Source organism: Tursiops truncatus, chromosome 13 (genome assembly GCF_011762595.2).
Source record: "Tursiops truncatus isolate mTurTru1 chromosome 13, mTurTru1.mat.Y, whole genome shotgun sequence".
Classification (NCBI taxonomy): Eukaryota; Metazoa; Chordata; class Mammalia; order Artiodactyla; family Delphinidae; genus Tursiops; species Tursiops truncatus.
This window is the reverse complement of record NC_047046.1, coordinates 1,624,949-1,645,141: the sequence shown is the minus strand read 5'-3', so window position 1 is coordinate 1,645,141 and position 20,193 is coordinate 1,624,949.

The following is a 20,193-nucleotide window of genomic DNA, read 5'->3' as shown; positions in this document are numbered from 1 at the left end:
GAGTTATTTTTTTATTTTTATTTTTTACATCTTTATTGGAGTATAATTGCTTTACAATGGTGTGTTAGTTTCTGCTGTATAACAAAGTGAATCAGCTATATGTATACATATATCCCCATATCCCCTCCCTCTTGCGTCTCCCTCCCACCCTCCCTATCCCACCCCTCTAGGTGGTCACAGAGCACCGAGCTGATCTCCCTGTGCTATGCGGCTGCTTCCCACTAGCTATCTATTTTACGTTTGGTAGTGTATATATGTCCATGCCACTCTCTCACTTCCTCCCAGCTTCCCCTTCCCCCTTCCCGTGTCCTCAAGTCCATTCTCTAGTAAGTCTGTGTCTTTATTCCTGTCTTACCCCTAGGTTCTTCATGACATTTTTTTTCTTAAATTCCATATATATGTGTTAGCATACGGCATTTGCTTTTCTCTTTCTGACTTACTTCACTCTGTATAACAGACTCTAGGTCCATCCACCTCATTACAAATAGCTCAATTTCGTTTCTTTTTATGGATGAGTAATATTCCATTGTATTATTTTTGAAAGAGGGCAAACCATGGGACTTAGTCACTCCGGGTGACGTCTGATGTCTCCGAGAATAAAATATAAAGCCTTATCTTGATTCTTCAGTTTATCGGCAATGACTGTCCCCATCGCTCCAGGCACATCATTATTCCCTCTGTCCCATGAATACGCCACGCTCATGCCCTTCTTTTCCATCCCATTTGCCTGAAAGGTTTTTACATGGCTGGCGCTGCACAAGTGCACCGCTTGACCACCGTTTCCCAGCCTTGTCACAGGCTCCATGTGAGTTCTTCTGTCTTCCTGAGGGCTCTATCCCTAGCGTCAGGACCATGGGGGATACATAAATAAACTCGCTCACAGGAGGGCTAGCCTGTACCAGCCAGTGTTCTCCCTCCTGGGAGCGGCAGACCAGTCAGCTCACTGCAAAGTTTTGAAAACAATATTTTGTTGCACGGCATGAAATCACTGATAGTTTGCCTGGTTTTTTGGTTGGTGGTAGTGTTGGCTGCACCGCACGGCATCTCAGCTCCGGACCGGGGGTCGAACCCACGGCCCCTGCATTGGAAGCGCGGAGTCCTAACCGCTGGACCGCCGGGGGAGTCCGATAGTTTCCCTTTTGACCTACAAAATGGCAGGTTCATATGATCAAGCCTAATGATTGGACACCTTTCGGGCTCTTCATTTAAATATTTCTCCCCAGTATCCTCGAACAGAACAAAAGTCTCCCTTCTTCCCCCCCAGATGTATTTTTCTCCCAAAGCTTGCTCTATCTCCTCTCCAAATTTCAGACCATTTCTCGCCTTGGCCCCCCCGCCCCAAACTAAATTTTTCATTGTCAGTCTGGCTAATCTCAGCCAGCTATTAGATGGGAAGCAGTCAGAAACAATTTGCATTCAATGAGAAAGAGTTGATAGCTCTTTGCTCTTACTGGAAGTACTGACATTTAAAAAAAGATTGTGAGTAAACCGGGTGAATCTTCAATTGACGTAATTGAAGACACTTTAACAAAGTAAAATGAAACAGTTCAACATGGTGGTCGTCTTTGTCAGGGTTTTTTGGTCTTTCTTTCTTTCTATTGCACATGACAGAACATCTAAAAGCGGCTTAAAGAGTATTTATTTTCCTGTAATGAGAAGTCTCAACTTCTGCTTCTACCCCAAAGGGAGTGATAGAGACTGGATTTCTCTCCCTCCCCTCTACACAAACACCCAAAACAAGTGAAAAGTTGGGCAAAATAGATACAACAGTGGTTTTTAAGACTTGGAACTTCAAGCAGTGAAAAACAGTGACCTCAGAGAGATGGAGAACATGTGAGATGAGCTCCTCAAATATACCAGAAGCAACTAGAGTGTGAGGGCGGAGTCCTGACACATCCAAGGCAGGGAAAGAACCACCCAGTTCTCTGAGAGAGAACAAGTCTCAGAGCACACGCAAGGCTGGGAAGAGTTCCTGTCCCACCAGCTTCTAGGAAAGGAAAGGAAAACTGCATAGTTTCTGGGCATGAGGTAACGTACTCAAAAGAATTTGCTTCAGAAATGGTACAAAGTTGGACTTAGACCTAAAAGCTGCTCTAATTTTGCCTAAAAACTTGAAATCAAGACCCAGAGGGGTTAAATTTTTCCAGATAACTGAATACATCCCAGAACACAGCTTGAGAATATTTATAGGATACGAAAACATCGAACCATCAACAATGTAAAGTTTACAGTGCTTGGCGACCGATAAAAAACGACAAGACATGCCAAGAAGTGGGAGAAATGTGACCCGTAATAAGGAGAACATTGATCGCAATCCAGAAAATGACAGAATTTTTAGAAAATGATGTGAAAATACTTATTGTAGCCACATTTCATTTGTTCAAGATGGTGTACCTCATACGATCATCCCAGTAGAATCCTGGTGAGCGTTTGACAAAATCCAGTAGCCATTCCTGATCGAAACTGCCAGCCAACTGGTACTAGAAGGAAATTCCCTGGGCTGGGCACGTACGCCTTGATCGTGTCAAGGTACGTTCTCTCTATATCCATGTTGAGAATTTTCTCATGAAAGGAAGTTGGATTTTGTCAAACAGTTTTTGGCATCTTCTGAGATGATCATATGCTCTTTATCATTCCTTTCGTTAATGTGGTGTATCCCCTTGATTGATTTGTAGATGTTGAAACATCCTTGCATCCCTGGAATAAATCCCACTTGATCATCGTCCCTTGAAGGTACTGTTGAATTCGATTTGCTAACATTTTATTGAGGATCTTTGCGTCTGTGTTCATCAGGGATGTGGGCCTTATACAGTTGACCCTTGACCAACACAGGTTTGAATGGCACGGGTCCACTTATATGCAGAATTTTTTCTTTTTTTTTTTTTTTTTTTTTTTTTGCGGTACGCGGGCCTCTCACTGCTGTGGCCTCTCCCGTTGCGGAGCACAGGCTCCGGACGTGCAGGCCCAGTGGCCACGGCTCACGGGCCCAGCCGCTCCGCGGCACGTGGGATCTTCCCGGACCGGGGCACGAACCCGCATCCCTTGCATCGGCAGGCGGACTCTCAACCACTGCGCCACCAGGGAAGCCCTTCCTTCCAGTTTTATTGAGACATAATTGACATACAGCACTCCATAAGTTTCAAGTGTGCGGCAGAGTGATTTGACTTACAGACATCATGAAAAGATGATCACAGTAAGTTTGGTGAATCTCATATAGATACACAATTAAAGAAACAGGAAAAACGTTTCCTTGGGGTGCGACCTCTTAGGATTCACTCCCTGTACTTTCGTATAGGACGTGCAGCAGCACTAGTTACATTTATGGTGTCGTACGTTGCATCACTAAGACTTATTTACCTTGTACCTGGGAGTCTGTACCTTTGACCACCTTCATCCAGGTCCCCCGCCTCCCACCCCTTGCCTCTGGTAACCACAAAACCGATCTCTTGTTCTCTGAGTTTTTTTATTTGTTGGTTTTTTTTTTGTTTGTTTGTTGTTTTTTTTTTATTTGTTGGTTTTTGAAGCATAATTGACCTACTACACTATGTCGTTTTCTGTTACACGCGTAGTAATTTGATATTTCTGTGCCTTTCAAAATGATCACCATGATGTCTAGTTACAAATATGTTGCCGTACAAAGCTATTGCATAGCCGTTGACCACACTCTCCACACTGTACGTTGCATTCCTGTGACTCACTGTGCAGCTGGAAGTTGGTACCTCCTAATCTCCCCCACCTATTTCTTCCCTCTCCCCATGCGCCCCCCCCCCCCCGCCCGGCAACCACCTGTTTGTTCTCTGTATCTATAACTGTTTGTTTTGCTATATTTGTTTATTTGGTTTGTTTTTTAGATTCTGCATGTAAGTAAAATCATAGAGCATTTGTCTTTCTCTGTCTGACTTGTGTCACTTAGCATAATGCCCTCTGGGTCTATCCATGTTGTCGCAAATGGCAAGATTTCATTCTTTTCTTTTTTGGCCATACCTTGCGGCTAGGGATTGAACCAGGGCCCTCAGCAGTGAAAGCGCAGAGTCCTAACCACTGCACCGCCAGGGAATTCCCAAGATTTCATTCTTTTATGGCTGAGTAATATTCAATTATATTGAGCTGGCCAAAAGTTTCGTTCAGGTTTTCCATAAGATGGCACAGAAAAACCTGAATGAACTTTTTGGTCCAATATATATATACATACCTCCCACATCTTCTTTATCCATTCATCCAGTGGTGGGCACTTACGTTGCTTCCGTATTCTGACTCTTGTAAATAATGCTGCAATGAATATATAGAGGTGCATATATCTTTTCTGATTAGTGCTTTTGTTTTCTTTGGCTATATATCCAGGAGTGGGATTGTGAAATCATATAGTAGTTCTGTGTTTAATTTTTTGAGGACTCTCCGTACTGTTCTGCATAGTTTATATTGCAGTTTACGTTCCCACCAATAGTGCCTGAGGCTTCCCTTTTCTCCGCACCCTTGCCAACACATCTTTCTTAGCTTTTAGAAAACAGCCATTCTGACGGGCGTGAGATGTTTTGGTTGGCGTGGCCGGCCCGTGGGCTGGTTGGTTGTCAGGCCCTGCCTTGTGTGGAGGCTGCCGATGCCGGGGGGTCCTGGGGCTAGCGCTAGCCCACGGATGGGCAGAGCCGAGCTCGGGTGTGGGTGCTTGCAGAGCTGGGGGCCCCAGATCTAGTGTCAGCCTGCTGGTGGGCAGGGATGCTTCCTGACGTGGCTGGCCGAGGGGTCCAAGGCGTCTCACAGCTCGTCTGGGCCTGCTGGGGGGCGGGGCCAGGGCCCAGGGTCTCTGGCTGCAGAGCACTGGGGTCCCGGAGTGGGTGTCGGCGGGCTGATGTGTGGGACCGGCCCTCGACACGGCTAGGGCGACAGGGTCCAGAGCTGATGGGGGGGCATCTGGATCCCGAGGTGGCTGGCTGAGGGACCCGAGGGGTCCTGGGGCTGGTGCCCACCCACCGGGGGGCGAGGCCAGGTCTGGAGCTAGTGCTGGCCTGCTGGCGGGTGGTGCTGGGTCTTGACGGCTGGCTGTGGGACCCTGGGGTTCCCCCCGGGCTTGTGCCATTGACCTGGTGTGCTGTGCCGGGTCCTGGGCCCTCTGGTGGGCCGAGCTGGGTCTCAGCATGGCTGTGAGCTCAAGGGGTCTTAAGGCAGCCAGCCTGCTGGTGGGGGAGGGGCTGTATCAGTGCCCAGTTAGATGCTTGGCCTGAGGCGTCCCAGTTCTGCTGCGGGTTAGGTCCTGGAGCTAAGGTAGGACGACTACCAATGCCACTCGTCAGCACCAGTGTCCGCTCAGTAGGGTGCGCGTCCCCCCAGACGGCTGTGCCAGTGTCTGTGTCCCCAGGGGGAGCACCCATGGCCTCCTGCCTTTCAGGGAGACCCTCCAAGATCAGCAGGTGGGGCTGACCCAGGCTCCTTTCAAAGTCCCCCTTCTGCCCCGGGTCGTGGAGTGAGTGAGGCTCTGTGTGTGCCCTTTAAGGGTGGGTCTCCTGAAGGTGAAAGCCCCGCTGGCCTTCACAGCCAGAGGCTCTGGGGGCTCGTCTTCTTCGTGCGGGAACCCAGTGCAGGGCTCGGACCCCTTGTTCCTTGGGAAGAGCCTCTGCAGTTGTAGTTATTTTCCCGTGTGTGGGGTGAGGGACGGGGGGATCGACTGCAGCGTGTCTCCACCCCTCGCCCCCGTCTGGCTGTGGTTCCTTCTCTCTGTGTCTTTAGTTGTAGCAGAGCTTTTCCGCTGCGATCCAGTCTAGCTTGTCGATAGCTGCTCTGTAATTTGTTGTGATGTCGGTGCCCGTGACAGGCATTGAGCTCAGACTCTTTCCTACTCCACCATCCTGGCCAATCCCTCTCCGAATTTTTTTCAATAAATATATTGGATTCTTTTTGAGATTCGCGACAATTGGAGAAAACTTGCTGATAAACCCTGTAGCCTAGAAATATCAAAAAAAGAAAAACTTAGGCATGTCGTGAATGCATAAAACATACGTAGACGCTAGTCATCCTTACTTAAACTGAGTGGTATCTGATATAAAGTTACCAACGTGCTAGTTTCCTACTGCTTTAAGACTTTGCGTCTGCAGCACGACCTTCCCTCTCGTAACTGGAAAAACTGCATGTCAGCCTATCATCCGGTAAGAGGTTTTTGAAAAATGTAACAGTGTTTCTAGTACTGTGTTATGAATATGACTGTAAGGCTGTAGGCCATAAAAATTTTATAATGACTCATTCGTTAGTGTGTAGGCGGGGCCACCATGAGGCAATCACGCTGATCTCACTAGGTGACCATAAGGCATATGACAGCTTCTTCACTATCAAGGCCTGAACGGTTACATCTGTAAATAAGTGTGGAGTTCTTTTTCACGTTATCTTTTCACTTTTTTAAATACACTTTTAAAAAATTAATTAATTAATTTACTTTTGGCCGTGTTGGGTCTTCATTGCTGCACCTGGGCTTTCTCTACTTGCGGCGAGCGGGGGCTACTCTTCGTTGCAGTGCGCGGGCTTCTCATTGCGGTGGCTTCTCTTGTTGCGGAGCACGGGCTCTAGGCACGTGGGCTTCAGTAGTTGTGGCTCGCGGGCTCAGTAGTTATGGCTCACGGGCTCTAGAGCGCAGGCTCAGTAGTTGTGGCACACGGGCTTAGTTGCTCTGCGGCGTGTGGGATCTTCCCGGATCAGGGTTCGAACCCGAGTCCCCTGCATTGCCAGGTGGATTCTTAACCACTGGGCCACCAGGGAAGTCCTACCTTTTCACTTTTGATGTCAAGTGTTAGTAACACATAACATCTATAGTGTTTTGTATCATGTAAAGCAACATTGATGTAAGTACTGGCAGACAGATGGACATTCATCTCATAGATGATGTAAACTTACCATGTTAGCACAGTCAGTATTGTAAATGCATTTTCTCTTGCTTATGATTTTCTTAACATTTTCTTTTCTCTAGCTTATTTTAAGAATACAGTATATAATACACATAACATGCGCAGTACATGTTAATCAACTTTGTGTTTTCAGTAAGGCCTCCACTCAACAGTAGGCTATTAGTAGCTGAGTTTCTGAGAAGTCAAAAGTTATATGTGGATTTTCCACTGTACAGGGTGCAGGGGGTGGAGTTGGCAGCCCTGACGAGGGTCAACTGTGACTTTCTTTTCCTGTAACGTCCTTGTCTGGCTTTGATATCAGGGTAATGCTGGCCTTGTAAAATGAGTTCGGAAGTGTTCCCTCCTTTTCTATTTTTCATAAGAGTTTGAGAAAAATGGGTGTTAATTCTTCTTTAAGTGGTTGTAGAATTCACCAGGGAAGCCCTCTGGTTCTGGGCTTTTCTTTGTGATTACCGATTCAGTTAAGAACCTTTGTCATGATTGGTGTGTTCAGATTTTCTATTTCTAAAACACCTGGGGTATAGTTGAATGTAGAAATTCCCAGACTCCACCCCATACTTAGTGAGTCAGAATCTTCAGAGGATGGGTCTGGGTATCTGTCCTTTTAAAAAGTCCACTAGGGCTACCCTGGTGGTGCAGTGGTTAAGAATCTGCCTGCCAGTGCAGGGGACACGGGTTCGAGCCCTGGTCGGGGAAGATCCCACATGCCGCGGAGCAACTAAGCCCGTGCGCCACAGCTACTGAGCCTGTGCTCTAGAGCCCGCGAACCACAACTACTGAGCCCACGTGCCACAACTACTGAAGCCCACGTGCCTAGAGCCCGTGCTCTGCAACAAGAGAAGCCACCGCAATGAGAAGCCCGCGCACCACAAAAAGTGTAGTCCCTGCTCACCACAGCTAGAGAAAGCCCGAGCGCAGCAACAAAGACCCAACGCAGCCAAAAATAAATAAAATTTTTAAATGTCAGCTTAAAAAAGTCCCCTAGAATTACCTTACCATCAGTCAAGTTTGGAAAATCACTAAGATGGTTCTCTTCTATCCAGAATGATGAAGTGCTTATGTCATCAGACAGTTTGCCAGTGGCTGTGTGCACCACCGGGCCTGTGCATGGTGTCCTCGTGTGATGAACGTGTGCAGGGCTGTAGCTCCGCCTCCTTCATAAGCAGATTCAGACCCACCATGTCTCCCGAGGCCAAGAAACGAAATTCTGTTAAATAAAAGGAAAACCTTGCGAGTGATCTCTTTAAAGTTTAAAGGATCTATGTAAGTGCACCACGCAAAGCCCCCTGAGACTGAAACCCAGCCTTCCCGCGGTCAGCCCTGCAGGGACCCCTGACTTGGCCGGTGCTATCCTCCTGGACTCTCTCCCTCTCCGGCCTGTTCCCTGGTCCTCAGATGCACCAGCTTCCTGGACCCCGGGGGCCTTTGCTCTGCTGCTTTTCTCTGCCTGGTCTGTGTTTCCCTGTAATCTCTCTCTCTCTCTCTCTTTAGTGGCTTAAGATAACTTTAGTCTCTTACAGTTCCGGAGGTCAGAGTCAAAAGTCAAGGGGTTGGCAGGTCTGCAGTCCTTCTGGAGGCTTCAGGAGGAAAGGTTTTCTTGCCTTTTCCAGCTTCAAGAGGTCCAATCCCTTGGTTTGTGGCTGCCCCCTCAAAGCCCTCCGACCTCTGCTCTGTCCTCACATCTCTGACTGTGACCCTCCCCCTCCCTCTCACAAGGACCCTGTGATGACACTGGGGCACCAGGATGGTCCAGGACCCTCTCCCAGCCCGAGCTCCTAGCTCAGCCACACCCGCACTGGCCTTTCACCCTGGTGAATTCCACAGGTTCCATTAGGATGAGAGCGCAGACCTCCTTGGGGGCACAGTGAGCACCTCCACGGCTTGTGTGGTGCCCCGCTCCCGCAGGGAGCTTCCGGCCCCATCAGGGCTTCACGCTGGGCTCCTTCTCGGGATCCCAGTGTCAGGCCGTGCGGCGTCTCAGAGGGGCGCCTCCGTGACTCTGGTCCCCTCTCCCCGGTCACCCTCTGCCGTAGCAGCTTTCACCGCGGTCCCTCCTGGTCTTGTATTTTCATGTGTCCATTTAATGCCGTGTATTGAGCACCCGTGTCAGACCCTGTTGCAGACACTCAGGACCATCGGCGAGCAAAGCAGACTGCCCGTCCTGGGGGCCTGGGCTGGACTGTCAGGCGTCCATCTACTTCTTCCAAGTACCTGGTGTCCCATCCCACGGGTGCAGAGCCCTCGATCCGGTTCAGTTAGGAGACGCTCAAGCAGTTACTGGATGAATTCCCCTAAGAGCCACCAGGAGGCACTCACGCTCCACGCTTGTGGACACACACAGTGCGAATCTGTTAAACAAAACAAAACAAAATTGTCCATGATAATCACCCCTCCAGTTTACCGTCTGGAAAGGGGACATGAGTGAATCTCCTGTTCTGAGTGACCGCAAAACGTGTTTGTAAGCTATTAGGCAAAAGAGGCCACCCGGGTGTGTACCAGGGGACCGGTGCCGTCTGGCTGCCTGGGCTGGACCAGAGGACCACGTGCCTTTTGGTGTCAGTTTCCTTAGCTCTTGCCTGGGATATTTGTTCGCCGCCGGGACCACTGTCAGTGCTCCAGAGCACTGGGACTCGGGGTGGGCTGGGTGGGACAGGCTGACGTGTCTCCTGAAATGCCAGGCAGAGGCACGGGTGGCTAGAAATGCTTTACCCTGGGCTGCTTGAGCTGAGGACCTCCAGGGAGGGAGGGGGTGAAGCCCGGGGCTCGGCACGCAAGGCTGGAGCCGTACTCAAGCAGAGGCTGGTCCTCCGATGCTACAGTCACACACACCACATCGCAGGGAGGTTTTTAGGGAGATGATCGTGCACTTTGGACCTGCGTCCTGACGTCATTGAATGTTCTAAGCCTAAATGAGATTGTGTCTCTGGCAGACGAAGAGCTGAAAATAAAAAGTCAGTCCAGCGAGCCAGACTTTGCAGCAGGGCTTAGGGGAGCGCGTTAGCGGTGGAAGCACCGGGCGAATGTCTGAAGCTGGAACGTCCTCGGAGGAGTCGGGCGCTTTGTGGCGCAGCACAGCTCTCTCTGCCAAAGGCTGCCGCTCTGGGGATTCCTAAGACCTTGGAGGTCGTTAGATGCTTGGAAAGAAGAGAGGGGCAGGATTTTAGCAGCAAGACTCGGATAGAAAAGCTGTAGCGTCTTCCTTGCTTACGTGCGTTTTCTAAGGAGCGCGGGAGTCACCTGGGAGCCCGTCCACCAGCAGCCTCTGACTCAGCAGGTCGGGGGTGGGGGGGAGGCGGGGCCTGAGGGTCTGCGTTTCTGACCAGCTCCCGGCAGATTCTGAGTCTGTGTTTCTCGGACCACACTTAGCGTTGAGGTACAGCGAGGTGGGCATCCTGGGGAGATGACTTCTACAAGGACGTAGCCTGTCTCACACCACCTCCCCTTTTCATCCGCTTCCATCATTCAAGAGCACTGAGCTCCCACCACATGTCCGAGTGGCTGGAGGGGAATGGCTAGTAAACTCGAACTTGACCCCTGTCCTGTTAGGGTTATTATTTTCGTTTGGGAGACACAAAATCACAGAGATGGGCGATTCCTAGCTTTCAGTGCCACAAGCAACGAAGCACGGCAGAGAGTCTCGGACACAAGTAACAGCTTGTGAGCTGTTTCAGAAGTCAGGATGGAGCCCGAGGGCTGTGGTCTGCGGGGCGAGGGGGGATCGGCTGGGGGTCTCTTAGGTGGTGGTGCTGGGGGGAGCACAAGGGAGCCACGTGTGCAAGGCCCCGGGCAGGAGGGCCCCGGGTCTCTGTGAAGAGCTGGAAGGTCCACGTGGTTGGGACACAGTGAGAGGGGGATAGCTGGAGCCTCGGCTGGAGGGGACGGCAGGGACCTGGCGGGATGCTCTTCCTGCTGGAGCGCTGGGTGGTCCTGCCCAGGGGGTCAACGTAAGGCTACCGCACACTAAGGGGAAGTGGGGTCTCAGGCGCCCTGCCTTTACAGTAAGTGCAGCCTGTCTCCATGGGACAGACTTATCTTTGCAAAATGTGGGCACGTCACGGGGCCCAGGGAGCCGGGAGGCGTGCAGGCATCTCCACGTGGGGGCAGCAGACCAGCGGGCTTGTGGCTCCCAGGACTGAAACTGTGTTGCCATTGAATCCTGACGCTGAGATTCCAGATACCTTGGCAGAAACCTTCGCACACAGCCCACATACACTGTATCCGCTTGTCTGGCTTCAGTCCTTGTCGGTTTCCAGGTGACAATGACAGACGGAGAGGGTGAAGGGCACCTGCCTGCCCCATCTCGCCTGTCTCATCCGGAGTGTGTGGCTGACACCTCCCAGCACTACTGTGGATGTTAATTCCCACCCGGATATGTTGCAGGGGTCCTGGCAGACACACAGACGCTTTGCCAGATGGTAAAAGTAATTAAATCCTGAATTAGATCTGAGGGAGAGCAGGAAGAAGCCGTCCACTGGAGCGCTGTGGGTGGTTTGGGGACAGGTGGCCAGATAGGTTCCATCCCATCTCAGAGGCATCAGGCTGCCCATCCCTTCCACCTTCAGAGGAAGGAGCAGCTGGCAAACAGCCCTCCGGAGAGGAGGGAGGAAACAGCCTTCAGGTGATGACTTTCCTGCCAGTGTCAAGGTCAGAGCTGTGAAGGGCTCTCTTTGAACCAGTGCGTGAGGATAGCTGTTTCCTGTCTTACATTTTCTTCTGTTTCTTTAGGTGGAGACAGTGAGCTTCCGATCTCCCCATAATCTCAGGGCAGAGGGGCTCAGCCAGCTTCCGAAAGGGTGCGATCGTTCAGGGTGGACACCAGCGCGCGAGCATCCCTGCGGCTCCCCCTCCAGCACCGGAAAAAAAACTCGTCTATTTCCCTGCACTGAAATCAGAGCCGTCAGCTGGAGTCACGCGTCGCTCGTCCTGCCCTGGACTTGGCTCCGCGGGGTGGACAGGTGGCCTCGGATGTGCCGGTCCCGTCAGACACATGCTGCTCAGAGCAGGTGGTGGGAGAGTGGCTCACCCAGCCTGGGGGTCCGTGCGGGGGTCCCATCTTTCCTTTCTTGGTGGGCACCGGGTTGATGTCTTGGCTCCCGGGGCAGGTAGGTGTGGCTGGTGGAAGTGAGCGGACTGGATGCGACGCTTCCAGGCCTGACGTGGAAATCGTTCCACGCTGGCAGCCGTTTCCTCGAGGTCCTGTCCACTGGCTTGAGGGAGGTCAGTGGGTCCCTGGGTCCCTGGTCACCTCACGGAGGGAAGCTGCCTGCTGAGGAGGACTGCCATTTGGGGTCTATGCCAGCAAGAAGTGAATACTGTGCGTGGGCACTGGTGATTTTGGACTTGCTTGTTCCTGAAGTTGGCACTGTCTTACCTCACAGAGAGCTAGGCTGTCTTTCGGATTCGGGGGCTGAGGGGGCATAAGGAGAACCAGCTGGTGGCGCGGAGATTCTCCAAACTGCCTCTGGACGCGTGGTGACACCGTCGCAGGGTGGTCCGTGGAACAAAACGGCGTCGAGGGTTCACCAAGGTTCCAGGGGTGCCGTCTTCAGGGGGAGGCGTGAGCTCCCCTGACCTTTCTCCTAGTGGAATCCGGTTCTATCGCTTAGGCTCAGAAATCACACACTGCTTGTGGAATTCAGCACCACCTTCACCGGCCCTTCTCTGCCAGTGCGCGCTTCATGGCCAAACGATGACCGGGCCTGGCCGTCGGGACTGTCGTAAATTCGCAAGACATGTTCCTGCAGACTTGCCAAGGGCGTGCCGCTTGGCCGTTGCATCCCATCTAGTTGTGGGGAGGAGGGGTGGCCGGCTTGACTGAGAACAGACTAAGTGTGTGTAAACATTTTTTCCCAGCTGATATCAAGCATATTAGTCAGGGAACTTGGTTGCAAGCCACGGACCGACCCTGGCTCTCTTGTGCAAAAGGGAAAGTTTTGAAAGGATGTGGAGGGTTCAGAGCCGTCGTGGGGCTGGAGGGTCAGGCTTGGAAAATAGAACCAGCAGAGGGGGCTTGGGAAGGCTGGGCTGCGGGAAGCACGGCGAGGTTGCAGCGTGAGCACGCACCGGCCATTGCTCCCTGGGACGCAGAGGCCCGGGTGAAGGACCACACTCGCAGATCCCAGGTCACGCACGGGCTTCCCTGGCCCTGCCGAGGTGGGGAAATGGAGGGTCTTGTCCCCTCATCCTCCAGGGTGGGGATAAATGTCGCCTCCTGCTGCACCCATGTACAATGGCAAATTCCTCCAAAACAATTAAGATGACAAAAATTTCTTTCTTTCCCATGGGAAGGTCTAGATACATGTTCCTCGTTGGCGGTGCTCTGCTATGCAGATTCAGGGGTGCGGGCCCTTCCAACCTGGGCCTCAGCGCCCTCTGCCTTCAAGCAGAGAGATGGGGGAGCTGCCCCAAGTACCTCTTAAAGGCCTGACCTGCATGGGAACAGGGGAGACAGGTGACACGCGCCCCTTCTGCTCACATTCCCAGAACTGGTGACGAGACCAATGTCACTTCAAGGGATGCCTGGAAACAGAAGCAAAAGAATACAGGTGAACACTGTCAGGCCCTGCTAGAGGGCGCTCTCGGGGAGAGGATGCTTGGCTCCGACACAGATAAAAAGGAACCGGTATCAGCTCCTGGGGTTGGACGTGAGTGTGTGGCGTCCTGGGAATCTGAGGAGACAGGGTGGGTACCGGCATTTGTTGAGGGACTATTAGATGTTAGGCACTTGGCTAATATAATCTCATTTCATCCTCAGCACAACCCTTTGGAGTAAATATCACTCTTGGCACTTTACGCGTGAGAACACTCACTTAACAGGCTGCAGAGGGGTTCCATCAGCCAGCAAGAATCAGAGCTGGGACTCACACCCAGGTTGTCTACCCCAAAGCCGGGCTGCCTTTTTCCATCACGACCCAATTTAAGGATTGCTGGGCTCTGGCCTTCACTTGGAATATACTCTCCTTTTCATTGGGAGGGTTTGGAATGAAAGTCTAGATTTGAATCAAGATAAGCCATAGGTAGTGAAAGGAAGCAGCAGGGGTGAGAGGTTGGATTTCCCAGGGAGACACAATTTGGGGAAAAGCTGGAAGGGGTGGAGGGAGGAAGGGAAGAGGGAGAGCCTGGCTCAAGTGCGGGCGGTTATCATCAAATATTTCCCTAATTACCAGAAAAATGAAGGGCCCGAGGGACGCCAAGCAAATAAAGTACAAGTGTACTAGGCGTTGGCTCTCTTGGCGAAGAAAATTTGTCTGAGGTCACTTTCAACAGATATAAAAGGAATAGCCTCACACAATGTGATCACTTCAGCCTGGCTTTTATCTTTTCTTCAGAAACGTTGCATCTGAAGGAAGCGCCTTAGCTGAAGACGGTGGATTTGTCTGTTAATTACCTTCTATTTGAAATCGAAGCAATGTTTAACTCCATGGGGGAACGAGAAACGATCAAGAAAGCAAAAAGTAGGAATGGTCTTTTTCGGAGTTGACGGTTCTGTTTTCCTAGAATGAGTGTTTTAACGTTCGCAGAACGCCACGTTGTATCACTCGGGGCGATTATGGGAGCAGAGATTAGAAAGCTCCAAGAATCCCGGGTGCTTGACAGGTCTTGGAAGAAGCATCCGAGGCTGGTCACTGCTTGGCAAGGTCGTGCTCATCCATACTCAGCTCTAAGAAAAAATATTTGATCCTGAGCCTGGAATGGGGGAGGGGAGATGTCACCATGCATCTCCTTGCATTTAAACGTCTGTGAGGGCCTTTGACCCAAGCGGTATTATTTTCTTTGTCAAATCCCTTTTTTAAATTGATCAGGGACTTCCCTGGTGGTGCAGTGGTTAAGAGTCCGCCTGCCAATGCAGGGGACATGGGTTGGAGCCCTGGTCCGGGAAGATCCCACATGCCACAGAGTAACTAAGCCCGTGCGCCACGACTACTGAGCCTGCGCTCTAGAGCCCACGAGCCACAACTACTGAGCCCACGCGCCACAACTACTGAAGCCCGCGCGCCTAGAGCCCGTGCTCCACAACAAGAGAAGCCACCACAGTGAGAAGCCACCACAGTAAGAAGCCCGCGCACCGCAGCGAAGAGTAGCCCCCGCTCGCCACAACTAGAGAAAGCCTGTGCGCAGCAGCGAAGACCCAACGCGGCCAAAAACAAATAATAAAAAATTTTTAAAAATTGGTCAATATCCTCTTTTACGGAGACTGAAAACTGGTAGCCCTTGGGCCTATTGGGCCTGCATACACCTTTTCAGGATATTCGAATTAGTTGCCAATGTTGAAAAATCAAAGCGTTTTACACAAAATTTAGAATTTCCAGCTTCTCCAAAAACCCCACAGAAATCAGAAGATCCTGAAACCTGAGCCCTCATGTCTACCTGGCAGGAACTACTGTGTCCCCAGGACCCCCAGGAAAAGCTGCGGAGCCTCCAGGGCAGGTGCTGATTGCTTTTCCGCTGCCCAGAAGCCAACCAGTGTCCTTTCCTCCCTCATTCTAGCAGACGCGGTCCGTCCTCGCCAGCGTCCCGTAGCTCATGCTCCCAGCAGTGTGCGAGAGTTCAGACTCCGCCACGACCTTGCCAACAGTTGGGGTAGCCCGTCTTTGTGGTTTTCGCCGTGCTGGCGTGTGTGCGGTGGGCAGTCATGGTCTCAGTTTGCGTCTTCCTAACGTGGTTGAGCACCTATGTGTTCACGTGCTTGTTGGCCCTTTGCATCTCTTCTTTTTTGAAGGGCCAGACGCGGCTCTCTACCCCGAGCTTTCCAGCTTCTCTCTGCCCTCCCAGGAGCACCTCGTCACGTGCTTGCAGGGACACCAGCCCCAGCTGGGCAGCCCCTCTGCGTGAAGGGTGGGCTCCAGCTCCTTGGGGACCCAACCAAAGCCAGATGCAGGACAGACACGCTCCGTTGCCACCATCTTTGCCGGTCTGCCACATTTCACACACAGCCCAGGGGAAAACACAGCGAGACTTGAAGCCTTAGTTTGCTTTTCCATCAGGTGACTCAAGCCTGTGTGTCTGGCCTGGAGGCAGAGTGGCTTGGAGAGGTCGTGGCGCAGGTGGACAACCATGTGGGAGGTGGGGGAAGACGGGCGAACGGAGAGAACCCACCAACGAGTACCAGAAATGTTATCCTACCTAGTACTGGCGCCCGCTGACCCGGTGAAATCCTCTGCTGACCTCTCAACTGTCAGGCAGAGGAGATACCCTTTGCCTGCCACCACTGCCACCACGTCATCTTCCTCCCACAGAGGCTGCGCGCGAGTAGAGACGCCCTCACGTTACGGAGTCCAAGCTCGCGCTGCTCGCCGCAGGACAGGACAGGAAATTGGGAGATGAGGTGTTGAGGCAATGAACACGACTGTATTCGGAAAAGCTGGCAGACCGAGAAGATGGCAGACTAGTGTCTCCAGAAAACCATCTTCTGGGGTCTGGATGACAGTTTCTTTTATAGGATCAGAGAGGGAAGTAAAGTAAACAGGCAGAACAGAGAGGGAGAGGTGGGGGGGACGTAGAGTAAAAGGGCTCTCAGTCTTTCTTCTTTGTTGCAGCCATCCACTGGTGGGTGGGCTTCCCTGAGGCAGCCCACGATGTATGATTATAAGAACAAAAGCAGGGCTTCCCTGGTGGTGCAGTGGTTGAGAGTCCGCCTGCCGATGCAGGGGACACGGGTTTGTACCCCGGTCCGGGAAGATCCCACATGCCGCGGAGCGGCTGGGCCCGTGAGCCATGGCCGCTGAGCCTGCGCATCCGGAGCCTGCGCGTCCGGAGCCTGTGCTCCTGCGGAGGAGAGGCCACAACAGTGAGAGGCCCGCGTACTGCAAAAAAAAAAAAAAAAAAAAAAGAACAAAAGCAACGAACAGCAAAAGCTAAAATCAAAGAAACAGATCCAACAAGGAGTCAAAATTGGCTCCTCCCTGTTACATTTAGGTTGACGGCTGCCCATCACACACCACTTCCGTGGTCCTTACTCTCGCTCGTGTGGGTCCACTTGGTCTTTCCAGCAGGACTGTGAATTCTTTGGGTCAGGAGTCATCTGTTGTATTAATCTGTGTTCCTTCCAGCACTCAACAATGAGCCACGTACCATTCTCGTTTCTGACAGATGACTGATTCCAACACGTCCAACCAGGCAGTAAAAGTAGGGACTGTGGTTTTCCAAACACAGACCAGTTTCTTCCTAAAGAAGGCGGACACTGCAACAGGGCCGCCGACGTTGCCCAAACAGTTTTTCATCTGAAGAAGCTTGAGCTGAATATAGAAGTAAATAGAGGTCAGAAGCTTTGATAACATATGACATTCTTTATTTTCTGCTTCTGAGCGGAAGTAAGGGATACATTTAGTTTATGTGGTTTGGGGGGAGGGGCGTTCCTCTGCTGTTGACTGATCTCACTCAAGTTCTTGAACCTCCTATGGGTGAATTACACGTATTTGGGAAAACAAAAGATGAGTGAAGAATTGAATCTATAATGAAAAACAGTGCAACAAGCTGGTTTTTAAAAAACGTATTTTATTGAAGTATAGTTGATTTACAGTGTTCTGTTTCTGGTGCACAGCAAAATGATTCAGTTACATATATGTGTATATATATATATATATATGTATTTGTATACATATATATATATTTTTTTTTCATATTCTTTTCCATTACGGTTTATCACAGGATAGTGAATACAGTTCCCTGTGCTATACAGTAGGACCATTCTCTATATAATAGTTTGCATCTGCTAACCCCAAACTCCCAATCGTTACCTTCCCCAGTACCCTCCCCCTTGGCAACCACAAGTCTGTTCTCTATATCTGAGTCTGTTTCTGTTTCACAGATAATTTCATGTTTGCCATATTTTAGATTCCACATATAAATGATATCATATGATACTTTATCTTACTTCACTTAGTATGATAATCTCTATTTGCATCCATGTTGCTACAAATGACATTATTTCGTTCTTTTTCATGGCTGAGTAATATTCCATTGTATATATGTACCACAACTTCTTTATCCATTCATCTGTCAGTGGACGTTTAGGTTGCTTCCTTGTCCCAGCTATTGTGAATAGTGCTGCTATGAACACGGGGGTGCGTGTATCTGTTTGAATTATAGTTTTGTCCAGGTGTGTGCCCAGGAGTAGGATTGCTGGATCCTATGGCCACTCTATTTTTAGTTTTTTAAGGAGCCTCCAAACTGTTCTCCACAGTCAAGCTGGTTTCTTAAAATGAGAAGTCCTCCTGTATGCTCTAAACTTTCAGGAGACAGGATTTAGTCGTCATGTGCTGGAGCCATTCTTCTTGTGAAGACCTGAAATGTTCCATGTAAGACTAGACCTCTTTGCCTGCTGGCCCCTCTCTCTGTTTCCAGAGGTACATTCTTCTCTGAGCTTGCTGCCTATGCTTTCAGAACTTTCCCTGTGCCTTTACACACATTTATATGTTCTGTGGAAGAAGAATGCCACCTGCCACTTCAGTAAACAAAGGATGTTGCAGCCATAAAGCGTCATCCACAGCAGCTTCCCTGAGGGGATTCAGGATGGAGAAAAGCAGGACACTGGCCCTAGACAGCTAAGGTGCACATCCAGGGAAGCATTTCAACGAGCCCAGACGCTCGCATCTTCCCATACATAGAAAAACACCCATATCATTAACTTGAGATGTCTGTTTTTTTGTGAGGCAGTAATATTTTTTTGATGATCGACTACATGTGTTTTTCCAGCAAAACTCCTCTGCATCCTGGCTCCTCCCCGACCTCTGTGGAGTGGTCCCTCCGAGCTCTCAGAGAGGCTGCCATCCCGGGCTACAGGAAGGCCACCAAATAAAACATGATTCTCAGCTTTTAGATGGTGCGTTGTTTCTCAGTTGACAGGATCCAGAGAAAAATAATGGTATGTGTGTGTGTGCATGTACTTTATGTAAATGGTGTCCCTTATATCAGTGGTTCAGTAACTTGTTTCTTTCATGCAGTATTTCTTGGACATCTTACTACATTGGTACCTGTAGACCTTATTCATTCTTTTAGCAGCTACACAACACGACAACACAAAACATGAACGTACATCTGTTTATTTAGCCATTTCTAAAGCATTTGGGGAATTCTGGGGCCTCTAAAATTCATATAATTTGACTTGCTTCCATTACCAGGGAATGCGTAACATTTTTTTTTTCTTTTTTTTCTTTTTTGGCTGCATTGGGTCTTCGTTGCTGCGCACGGGCTTCCTCTAGTTGTGGCGAGCTGGGGCTACTCTTTGTTGCGGTGCGCGGGCTTCTCATTACGGTGGCTTCTTTTGTTGTGGAGACACGTGGACTTCAGCAGTTGCAGCACGCAGGCTCAGTAGTTGCAGTGTGCGGGCTCTAGGGTGCGTGTGCTTCAGTAGTTGTGGTGCACGGGCTTAGTTGCTCTGCGGCATGTGGGATCTTCCCGGACCAGGGATCGAACCCGTGTCCCCTGCATTGGCAGGCGGGTTCTTAACCACTGTGCCACCAGGGAAGTCTGCCTCAGATATTTTTAAGCTTCCTAAAATCCCAGTCATTTTGAGGTTTCCCCCTTAAGTATCGGCAGCAAGTCAGGGCTCCTTTTTGGAAAAACGGGAGTGTTCTTATTTCTTAACCCGGGTTTGACTGCTCGCTGCTTGAAAGCCAATACTCGAGAGACACGTGTTGGTTGGAAAGGAAAGTTTGCTTTATTCAGGAGGCCGGCAACCTGGGGAGAAGGCAGACAGGTGTCCAAGAAACCAACTCCAAAGATTCTGCTCGACCATGAACGTTTTTAAAAGGAGAATCATTGGGGGAGGGGTCAGAGCCTTTGTTATCTTCTGCTGTGTGCAAGCTTTCTTCTGATTGGTTGGTGGTGAGGTAACAGGGCGGAATCTTGCCCTCGGCCTGAAGTTGCCATTTTCCACGTGGGTGGGGGACTTGTTCTGCAGAAGAACGCAAAGATATTATTACATATATTCCTTGAGGAGGAGCCAGGACGCTGCCCCATCCTGTACTGTGGTGTCTTGACTGCTCCTCCTTTGTTTCTGCATCCCCTCCCTTCCCTGATTAGCAGCTGTTTGAATCTCCCCTTTGGAACTTAGGGAAGGTCAAGGAGGCTGAAAGAAGCCTATTTCCTATAAACAAGAAATGGGGGACACAGAAAGGATTTGTTCCTTGGAGGGTCCCACAGGGTCCTGCTCCATTTCATTCTCTGCTGTGAGACCCCCTTGTCCTCCCGTATGCTCATTTGCCTAAATTAATTGGTCACTATGCCCTCTCCCATTTCTTGCTAACTGAGATTTCAACTGTCATGCTTTTTCTATGATTTTTGTCCGAAACTGGTCTGAAAACGT